Consider the following 12065-nt stretch of genomic DNA (forward strand, 5'->3'; position numbering starts at 1 on the left):
CCCCCACTGTAAGCCCACCGGTTAGCACAGCAGCAAAAGTTGAGGTGTCGTTGCAAGGCCACAGCAGTCAGGGAATCCCACTGTTAGGCTGGTTTCACACTTGCGGTTTTTTTCGCGGTATTTTAGCGCTAAAAAACGCATGCGATTTTTTTTCCTATACTTTGCATGGGATGCGCTTATGTGCGCATACACACGCGTTTGTATGCGTTTTTGCGCGCATGCGTTTTTTTGCGGTATGCGCTTGGACGCACAAAATGCATCCTGTTGCATTTTTTGGGCGTCCGACTTGCCTCAAAAAAACGCATGCGCGCGCAATGCGTTTTTTTACAGCAAGACACCCATTATAAGTCTATGGGTGCGCATATGTGCGCATTGGCATGCTTATGTATGCGTTTTTTTGCACATGCGTTTTTTTTGTTAACCATGGAATTTAGGGGTTTGGGTTAGAGTTAGGGTTAGTTAAGGGGTTTAGGGTCAGGGTTAGGGTCAGGGTTAGGGTTAGTTAGGGTTTAGGTTTTGGGTTAGGGTTAGTATGGTTTGGTTAAGGATTAGGGTCAGGGTTAGGGTTAGGGTTAGGGTCAGGGTTAGGGTTAGTTAGGGTTTAGGGTTTGGGTTAGGGTTAGTATGGTTTGGTTAAGGGTTAGGGTTAGGGTCAGGGTCAGGGTTAGGGTTAGGGTTAGGGTCAGGGTTAGGGTTAGGGTCAGGGTTAGGTTTAGGGTTAGGGTCAGGGTTAGGGTTAGGGTCAGGGTTAGGGTTAGGGTTAGGGTCAGGGTTAGGGTCAGGGATAGGGTTAGGGTTAGGGTCAGGGTTAGGGTTAGGGTCAGGGTTAGGGTTAGGGTTAGTAAAGTCATGGTTTGGGTTAGTGTGAGGGGCCACCTAATGTTTGGAAAAAACGCAAACGAGGTAAAAACGCACTAAAAACGCATACAAACGCATAAAAACGCTGCGTTTTTTTCATGCATGCTCATAAAAATGCTTGAAAAAAACGCAGCAGTTGTATGCGTTTGTATGCGTTTTTTCAATGCATTTTTTTGCGGGAAAAACGCGCTGCAAAAAAAAGCAAGTGTGAAATTAGCCTTATATCAACGAAAGACTGATTCTAGGCCATCAGAAAGAACACCAACTCCATCACCATCATCAACCCTCTCTCAATCCGCCCTGTCCACCGCTACTTCCACCATATGCAGCTCTCAAGTCCAGCTCACCCTCCCAGACACTATGAGTAGGTCAAGAAAGTACTCAGTCTCTCATCCGCGTACACTGGGCTTGAACGCCCACATTGCAAAACTAATCTCGTTTGAGATGATGCCCTTTCGGTTGGTGGAAAGCGCAGCTTTCCGCGAACTCATGGCCTATGCAGTACCACGCTATGACCTACCCAGTCACCACTTCTTCTCTCGCAAAGCCATCCCAGCCCTCCACCATCATGTGAAAGACCGCATTGTCCATGCACTCAAGCAGTCAGTGAGCGGAAAGGTGCACCTCACAACTGATGCATGGTACAGTCGGCATGGCCAGGGCCGTTACGTGTCCATCACTGCGCACTGGGTTAATGTGGTGGATGCAGGGTCCTCAGGGGACAGCGGTGGTGGGACAGTGCTGCCTAGCCCACTGTATAGGAAACAGTTGGCTGTAGGCGTTCGACCCTCCTCCTCCTCCAGAAGCGAAAGCTCGTCCACAGAGCGCAGTCGTACGAGCACTCCATCTGCAGCTGCCACTGTTGCACACGAGGTGTCCCCCTATCGAGCAGCTAGTGGAAAGCGTCAGCAGGCTGTGTTGCAGATGATGTGTTTGGGCGACAGACACACCGCCGAGGTGCTGGCCGAGTACTTTAAGCGACAAACTGAGTCATGGCTGGGCAGTGTACATCTTGAGGCAGGCAAGGTAGTTAGTGATAACTGCCGTAATTTTGTGGCAGCCATAGCCCTTTCAAAACTCAGCCACATACCTTGCTTGGCTCACACCTTGAACCTGGTGGTGCAGTGCTTCCTCTAAAATTATCCGGAGTTAACAGCCCTGCTCCAGAAGGTGCGAAGACTGTGCGCGCACATCCGCCGGTCGCCTGTACACTCCGTTCGTATGCAGAAGCTGCAGCGATTGCTCCACCTTCCCAACCACCGCCTCATTATCGACATTGCAACAAGGTGGTACTCCACCCTGCACATGGTGGAGCGGCTGTGCGAGCAGAGGCAGGCCATAATGCATTTGTGGGAGGATACACGGCCAGGCACTTTGAGAGCAGACATGGAGTTGACAGGTGTGCAGTGGTCGAAGCTGAAAGACCTCTGTAAAGTCCTTCAGTATTTTGAGGAATGTACACGGCTGGTAAGCGCAGACGACGCCATCCTAAGCATGAGCATCCCACTTATGCGTCTGCTCATGCAAACTTTGACGCACCTTAAGGAGCAGGCTTCTGCAGCCAATGTTGATGAGGAGGAAGAGGAGGAGGGAATCCTTGATGACATTCAGCCATTGTCTGCTCAGGGACCTCTCCTGGACGAGGTGGAGGAAGAAGAGGAGGAGGAGGATGATGGGGATGATTACTTAGGGGAGGAGGATGCATCTCGTGGGACAAGTGAAAATGTTGGCGTGGCAAGGTCTGGTACATGGTTTGTGCGTGAGTGGAGGGATGTGGATTTGCCAGAAAGTGCTCCTCCAACCAGCACTCGCAGTGCATCATTGACACCGGGAACATTGGCCCACATGTCAGATTATGCCTTGCAGATCCTAAAAAGGGACCCCCGCATTGCCAAAATGATGAACGATGATGACTACTGGTTGGCCAGCATCCTGGATCCACGCTATAAAGGCAAATTACAAAACATCATGCCACAGGAGAACCTTGACCTAATATTGGCTAATAAACAAGCAACTCTGGTAAATCGGTTGCTTGAGGCATTCCCAGCACACAGCAGCGGTGATGGTTCTCACACGAGCCATATGGGCCGGGTTCAGCTTGGCAGAGGTGTTCGTGGTACTCACAGCAGAAGTGGCATTGGAGACAGGGGTTTTCTTGACAATGTTGTGGACTGATTTTTCAAGTACCGCTCACACAACTGGTAATACTGCATCGATGGAAAGTGACAGGAGACAGCAGTTGTCAACTATGGTTACAAACTACTTTTCCTCCCATATCGATATTCTCCCACACAGGTCATTCCCCTTTGACTATTGGGCCGCTAAACTGGACACCTGGCCTGAATTGGCACAATATGCATTACAGGAGCTCGCTTGCCCAGCTGCAAGTGTGCTATCGGAAAGAGTCTTCAGTGCAGCTGGATCAATCCTGATAGAAAAAAGGACCCGTCTGTCAACCCAAAATGTGGATGATCTAACCTTCATTAAAATGAACCATGCATGGGTTTCCAAGGATTTTGTCCCACCTTCCCCTGATGACACATAGGGTGACAGAAAAATGGCTTGCTTTGGTCCACCTCTTCCTGGGACTTGACCTATTTCACCTTTTGCATCAGCTGAATGTCCAACATCAACATATGCCACTTTCTAAAACTCCCTAACTGTGCTGCCTCCCCCCCCATGGCCGGGGTCACCACCTAGCGCACGACACCGTGCGAGTGCCGTTGCCCTGGACAGGTGGGTAGGCCAACTCTTGGGCGCGGGCACTGGCACAGGGTCCCTCATAGTGCAATCAAGTGTCTCTGACGGTGGTGGTGCACACCCGCCATCAGACACACCGCCGTACTATGAGGGGCCCAGTGCCAGTACCGACGCCCACGAGTGGGCCCCCCTTGCTTGGGCAGGGCCCCAGCATTTGCAATCTTTACCTCTCCCTGCTCCTCCGCTGTGTAGTCTGGGCCGTCAAATCCATACTGTGCCTGACACCGTTTGAGCCTGCCTCATGATGTATAGACATATATTTTGAATGTGTACGCTATCCATACATGTTATCTGGGGATACGGTACCCTTTCTCACCTTTGTGCAATCACGTGAAATCCATACTGGGCCTAACACTGTCTGAGCCTGCCTCCTGATGTATAGACATATATTTTGAATGTGTACGCTATCCATACATGTTATCTGGGGATACGGTACCCTTTCTAACCTTTGTGCAATCACGTGCAATCCATACTGGGCCTAACACCGTCTGAGCCTGCCTCCTGATGTATAGACATATATTTTGAATGTGTACGCTATCCATACATGTTATCTGGGGATACGGTACCCTTTCTAACCTTTGTGCAATCACGTGCAATCCATACTGGGCGTAACACCGTCTGAGCCTGCCTCCTGATGTATAGACATATATTTTGAATGTGTATGCTATCCATACATGTTATCTGGGGATACGGTACCCTTTCTAACCTTTGTGCAATCACGTGCAATCCATACTGGGCCTAACACCGTCTGAGCCTGCCTCCTGATGTATAGACATATATTTTGAATGTGTACGCTATCCATACATGTTATCTGGGGATACGGTACCCATTCTCACCTTTGTGCAATCACGTGTAATCCATACTGGGCGTGAGAACGGCTGACGAGCTGTTAAGCAAGCTACAGCACCTGTGGTTTGCATACGTAAGTTTTTCATTTTTTCAGGAATGACGGTTAGGCCTAATTCCGGAGCTGCGGTTGACCTGCACTTACTGGGATATCATTGTTCGCGGGTAATAATTGTAATCAGTGATCCCCATCACTAACGTTGTTCAGCGGGTTATCTGCACCTGTAAGCGACAAACGCTGGCCTTTTCAGTGTAGCGCACATGCAGCCACGGACATGTAAGGGCATGACACACCAGTTATTGACCAATCTCATGTGCCAGAGCCTCACGTGTCCCTCTAGTAAGCCGGACTCGGACCGTGGGGCATGACGGAGTCTCGTTCGTTAACGGAATTAAGCTTGCAATGTGTGCATCTGTTCTGTAGCTGGCATGGTTGAGGTTTCCCAGGTGGAGTCGAATTTAACCGTAGGCTCCACTCCTGGTGGTGCCCTTCTGGACATTCCTTTAAGGTTCAGCTTTGCAACCATACTGCCCACGTAAAACAAACACTTTGCCTTCATGAACGCTGTTTGGAGGGTCATGACTCGTGGGAATGACGCCGCCCAATCAGTTAACCTGCTAGAGAGATCGTTCGTTGCTCCCAAGCATGACATCACACTCCCTAGGAAGAAGGTAATGCCACTGTGGCGACCGTACTCCTGGGGGCGACACAAGTGCACTGATGCCCAGCCACTGCTCGATGAATCTGCTGGTACATTGACCCAGACCACTACATTCCCCTCGCACGCTACACGGCCTGAATCTGACCCTGATGAAACTCAGGTTACCCTTCCCATATACAGTTCCATCTTACACGGTGACAAAGAGGAAGCTGCAGATGAAAGTGCAGGTTCGGCCCACCCGCCATCAGACACACCACCGTACTATCAGGGGCCCTGTGCCAGTGCCGTCGCCAATGAGTGGGCCCCCCCTGCTTGCTCAGGATCACAGCACTTGCAAAGTTGAAATACTGTGCAGTGAGATGGAAGATGGGGACGACGAGGAGTCCAGACAAGTACAGGGATTCCCTAGCGAGGAGACTTATTTGATTGTTTTCAATGTTGGGACAGCAATTTTTGGGGAGCACTATACTCTGGAGAATGATAGATGGGGCCTACCATACACTGGAACATTCCAAAGGTGGACATCAGACACTGGAGCAGCATTTACAGGGCCCATTATACACTAGAGCATTAGAAATGGGGCCCATTATGTTTGGAGCATTATTTGGGCCCATAAGACAGTGGAGCTTCATCCATGGGGACCAACATATACTGTAGCATTATGTGGACTGTTACTGTTTCAAACATTATATGGGACCAATGATTCTGTATGGAGAAATAGATGGGCCTCGTCATGAGATGTAAAAAGTGAAGTATTTTTCATTGTACTATACCGCTATTTCTCTGCCGTATCGGAGCATGATGAGTTGTGGTATGTGTTAAAGGGGCGCTCTTTCGCCCAGGGCACATGAAAACCTGGAGCCAGCCCTCCCCCCCACAACTGAAGCCAAATAACCCCCATTTTTCAGTGCGTAACTTGTATTATGAAGTTAATTAAGGTTGACAAGCTTAAGTAAGAAGAATTGATGCTTTTGGCATTCAAATGGGCACTGTTGGTGTGTTTCCTGTCCTCCTCTCACTGCCGACTTTTATTCCCCATTGACTTACATTGGGTTTCGTGTTTCGGTACGACCCCGACTTTTCCCTATAATCGGACGATCTTGCTCGACCCGACTTTTGGAAAAGTCGGGTTTCACGAAACGAAACGCGAACCTAAAAAACCAAAAGTCGCTCAACTCTAACCACGACCCTTTGAAAAACCTCATTTCCTCTTTACAACATATGGACGATGATGGTATTGATGATGATTTAGCAATTTTCCACATCCACACCAAGAAAATGAAGATCACAGCTGCAAAAAATGTTCCAAAAAGTCAGTGAATGTCTTGAAAATTATTTTCTCTAGGTCAAAGTTTACCTCTTGCTAAAGTGGTACCAAATAAGGCATACACAGCTCTCTGGTATACTCAGCGTGAGATGCTTTACAGATGACGTATTCTGATTTGTCCATGTCCACTTTTATAAAGCAAGCAGAAAAGAAGGATGATTATGGGGGGAGATGTGTGATTTTGGTCAGTAAGGAGGTGAAGTCAGGTACAGATAGATAGATCTGTGTGTCATCGGCATTGTTATGAAATTGCTAACTGTGCCATTACATCAGCTGGCCCAGGCCGAAGGTGTAGATGGAGAAGAGTAGGGGTTCTAGAAAAGAGCCTTGGGGAACAACAAAAGACAGGTGTCGAAGTGAGGAGGTGGTGTGGTAGAGGGAGACAATGAATGTCCCCCTACCAGTCTTCTTGTTTTTTAAAGACTCTACTAATAACCCCAAAAAGGACATTTGCACCACTGGCCTTGGCCGCATCTGCAGGGGTAGTAAAACTACCAGCCTTACCACCATGAATCCTTCAGTTGTCCATACCCTAGTCATTGAACCGTAAGCGGAAAGATGCAGCCAATGGCCCACAGGACACAGTGCTAAAGTCACAAATTTGTCATCTGCTTGCGCTCGAAATGTTGCATTCTAGGCTCTTGGGAAATGACTCTTTCCGCAACCTGATGGCGGTGACCATAACAAGGTACTTGGTCTCCACCCGGCACTATTTCTCCCAGTCTGTCGTCATAATATTAGACAAGCAAGAACGTGTACCACAACATTACCAGTAGCATCAACAAAGCTGGTACAGGGAAAGTGCACCTAACCACATACACATGGACAAGTGCTTGTGGGCAAGAATGGTATATCTTGCTGACGGCATACTGTGTTTGCATAGAAAAAGTCACGACCCAGTAGGAAATTGGGAGACCATGTCACAGATGTATGGATGAGACAGTTTGGGGAAGGCTTTGTATGTCATATTTAGGGTTTTGAACTGTAGCCTATGGGCAATAGGAAGGCAGTGAAGGGCTTGGCAGTGAGGAGAGGCTGTGGAATAACAGAGAGACAGTTGGATGACTCTGGCAGCAGAGTTTTGGATAGATTTGAGTGGTGCAACAGTGCTAGATAGGAGGGTACAGAGTATAAGGTTGCAATACTCAAGGCGGGAGATTATAAGGGCGTGCACAAACATTTTTTAAGTTTCTTGTAATGTTCGGATCCAGGAAATGTTTTTGAGTTGTAATGGACAGGAGGAGGCAAGGGCTTTGAAGTGTAGTTTGAAAGAGAGGGCAGAGTCGAGTATCACCCCAAGGCCACGAACATGCAGGAATATTTGTCCTGGTGTGTTGTCCCCCCATTACACAGGCATGCGTTCCACAACATTACCTGTGCCCTCCACAATGCTAATACTTGGAAAGTCCACCTGACCACAAACACGTGGACAAGTGATTGTGGTCAAGGACGATACATCTCACTGAGGGTACACAGAGTTAATATAGTGGAATCCGGGACACACTCAGATCTTGTTATGGTGGCTGTTCTCACAAACACAGAGCATTGGGTGCCCTACGTCAATCTTGGTTACCCCCACAGTGTACGGCTCCTGCACCTCCTCCTCCTCCTTCGCCTCCACTTCAGCCTCCAGCTCCAAAATATAGCACATCAGTCACAAGCTGGAAGCACTGCAGTACTGCCGAATCAAAGTGGGAACAGACTGTGCTGAGCTAATATGCTACTGTGACAAATGCCACAATGCTGAAGAGTTGTGGACAGCTCTGAAACAGCAGGCATATCAGTGGATGAGACCACTGAACCAACAGCCAGTCATGTTTGTGTGTGACAATGGGTGGAACCTGGTGGCTGTTCTTTGGCAAGGTGAGCTCACACACGTACCATGCCTGGCTCATGCGCTTAACCTAATTGGTCAATGTTTTTTGAAAAGTGACATGGAGCTGGCATATCTGCTGGTAAAAATACAATGCTCTAAATACTCATTTTAGAAAGTCAGCTACAGCTTCATTCACCCTTGCTGTGATTCAGCAGCGCTTGCTGCTTCTGGCTCACCCACTGGTGTGTGATACTCCCAGGCCTTGGAACTCTACACTACAGATGTAGAAAAGGATTTCTGAGCAGAAGAGGTCAGTTGGTTACTAATCTACCAGCATCAACAAGGTTGTCGGTATTCAGTTCTGTGTTCACACATAACATCTGTTAGGCGTCGGGTTCCTGTCACTGCACAGCGGGAATCCCGAGCCTTGCTTCCAGCGGTCTCCCATTCCTCTCCAGCCACAGAGGAGGTTGCGCAGCAAACTCGTCAGTCCCGGCACTCTGCCCAGACCAGCTCAGTGGGTTTGCTTGCTGCTGCCACCTATGGCACAGCTTTGGCAATGCAGGCTGCTCAGCAGCGAGATTCTCCAGGGACTAAGTACTCATGTCGGTCCACTGAGCATGTCCGTGGAGTGATCTCCCATTGGAGATCAAAGGTCACGTGCTCAGGTCCTGCTCCTGTTCGGATTGGCCCATACGAGAAGCCAGGAAGGTCCCGGATGCTACCGGCTATAAAAGGTTTGCATGGCCGCTCGGCCATGCGCTAGGATAGACTGTATTTTCAGACTATGAGGAGTGAGTGGTGTATGCACATATGAATGTCTCTGGTGACTGACTCATTATGAAACCCCTACCCTTGGTACGCATATATTGTGCAGCCTAGCCTGCTAGCGCCCAGGCTTAGGCGTAGGTAGGTCAGAGTTTGAGTCAGGCATTAGCCATCATCAGGGACTCGGCACGCCTCCGTGCCCCATGCTCCACACTCCATAGCCAGCGTCTATAGCGGCGCTCATGGCAGCGATGCCGCACGCTCAGTGGGCCTAGAGGGACTCTAACCCCGTGTCCTTGGGGTAGAGTTCTGTGGCCGCTTGCTGTGCGCTCTTTGGCCGGGCTCTGTGAGTTAAACAGGCTCCAGCATCCACGTTCAGCGGCTGTGTGGCTCTGTGAATTAACAGAGTCCGCTCCTGTTCACATTGGGTGACGTAACTCACGTGTGATTGTTTTTACGCCGCTCTATTCTTCCGCCATTACCTAACAGCAGTGTACCATCTCTGCACGGTGGACCCTGGGCTGCGAACGCACCAACTATTATTTTATAATTTGGTGCGTTCTGCCAGCCCTGACATTATCCTAGCGCCAGGGTCTGGCTAATAATGACGGACGAACAGCGACTGCATAGATACATCCAGCAGCTGGAGGGTAGGTTGGCAGCACTAAAGCATTCCACCTCAGCTGCAGATGTTACTTTGGTCGCTGTTCAAGCAGCTACAGAGGCTGTCGCCCGTGTCTCCATGGCCAGCCCTGACCCGACCTTGTCTCGCCTTCCGCTGCCCGAAAAGTTCTCGGGTGAGAGTGCTTCATGCAGGGGTTTTGTGAGTCAGTGCGCCATTCACCTGGAGTTGCTGGCCACACGATTTCCCTCTGAGCGGGCCAAGGTGGGATTTATCATCTCCCTTCTGTCGGGCAGGGCCTTGGAGTGGGCCACCCCGCTGTGGGAACGTGGGGATCCCCTGGTACAGAGTGCCACCAGTTTTCTGGTCACTTTGAAGCAGGTGTTCCTAGGGCCTCGGGTCACGCACGACACTGCACTGGGTTCGTCTCTGGTCAGTAAGTATGCCATCCTCTTCAGAACTCTGGCCTCAGAGCTTGAGTGGCCAGATACGGTTCTCATACCTATATTCTGGAGAGGCCTGGCTGATCATGTCAAAGACTCTCTGGCCACCAGAGAGGTGCCCACCACTTTGGAGGAGCTCATTATGGTCTCCACCCGAATTAACATTCGCTTCACTGAGCGAGGGCTGGAGCGCTCCAAGTCCCGCCAACAATATAGATTGGCTCTAAACTTTGCTAGACCGCTGGAACCCCTCGGTCAGCCGCCTGAGCTTCCAGAGGCCATGGAGGTGTCTCACACGGGGTCCAGGGTCCGGGCCGCGCGGGTACCTTCAGTCTGTTTCCGTTGTCGGCAGACTGGGCACCTAGCTAACCAGTGCCCACAGCGCCCTACAACATACAATTTCCCTGGTCCTGCTACCTCTGCCAGTCACTATCAGAGTGGTGAATGGTGCGACACTCCCGTCCCAAATCACCCACCAGACGGCTCCACTGAGACTCTCACTGTCTCCTTCCCATCAGGAGATGCTGTCTCTTCTTGTCATGCCGAAGGTATCGACCAGGTCATCCTAGGAGTTCCCTGGTAACGAGCTCACTCTCTTCACATAGAGTAGTCCTAGGGAAAAATCCTCGGTTGGAGCAAGTCCTGCGAGGATAGGTGTCTGAGGGACTGCGTACAGGTCGCTACCTCTGAGGTTCCCGCAGATCTCTCCTCGCTTCCCAAGCCGTACAAGCAGTATGCAGACGTTTTCTGCAAGAAGGCGGCGGAGACCCTTCTGCCGCACCGCCCTTATGACTGTCCTATTGACCTCTTGCCCGGTGCTGAGCCTCCCCAGGGTCGAGTCTACCCCCATCTTTCCCAGAGACAGAAGCCATGTCTCAGTATATCAGGGAGAATCTGCTAAGAGGATTCATTAGGAAGTGGATGTCTCCGGCGGGAGCGGGATTCTTCTTTGTCCAAAAGAAGAATGGAGAATTATGTCCGTGCATCGATTACAGGGGTCTTAACGCCATAACCGTTAAGAACAAGTATCCTCTACCCCTGATATTGGAACTGTTCGATAGGCTCCGGGGAGTGAGAGTGTTTACTAAGCTTGATCTGCGAGGAGCCTATAACCTGATTTACATCCGTGAGGGGGACGAATGGAAGATGGCATTTAATACCAGAGATGGCCACTATGAATACCTGGTGATGCCCTTCGGGCTATGTAATGTGCCAGGCGTCTTCCAAGGCTTTGAGAACAATATCTTCCGGGATATGCTTACCACCTCGGTAGTAGTCTATCTGGACAATATTCTCATTTACTCTCCAGATATTGACTCCCACTGGAGAGATGTTCGCAAAGTTTTCGATCTCCTGCGGGCAAACTCCCTTTACGCCAAGTTGGAGAAATGTGTGTTTGAGCAGGAGTCCTTGCCTTTCCTGGGCTATATCATCTCGGCCCAGGGGTTGGCCATGGATCCTGCCAAACTACAGGCGGTGATGGATTGGCAGGAGCCCCATTCTCTCAAAGCGGTGCAGCGCTTTATGGGGTTCATAAATTACTATCGCCAATTCATCCCCCATTTCTCAACTTTGGTAGCGCCCTTGGTAGCCCTCACCAAGAAGGGTGCAAGCCCCAAACTGTGGTCGGAAACTGTCTCCAAGGCCTTCGCCGCTATTAAATCCCACTTAGCTAGCCCTCCCATTCTACATCGCCCCGATGTAGATAAGCCCTTCATTCTGGAGGTGGATGCCTCTTCCGTCGGTGCTGAAGCGGTCCTGTTCCAGAAGGACTCGCAAGGTCGGAAGCACCCATGCGTCTTCTTCTCTAAGACCTTCACACCGGCGGAGAGGAATTATTCCATCGGGGACAGGGAGTTGCTAGCAATGAAGCTGGCCTTCTCAAAGTGGAGACACCTCCTGGAGGGGGCTCGCCATCCTTTCCAGGTGTTCACCAACCACAAAAATTTGGTCTATCTACAGA

Source organism: Dendrobates tinctorius, unplaced genomic scaffold (genome assembly GCF_039654945.1).
Source record: "Dendrobates tinctorius isolate UK_male_01 unplaced genomic scaffold, ASM3965494v1 ptg000008l, whole genome shotgun sequence".
In the NCBI taxonomy this organism is placed as follows: domain Eukaryota; kingdom Metazoa; phylum Chordata; class Amphibia; order Anura; family Dendrobatidae; genus Dendrobates; species Dendrobates tinctorius.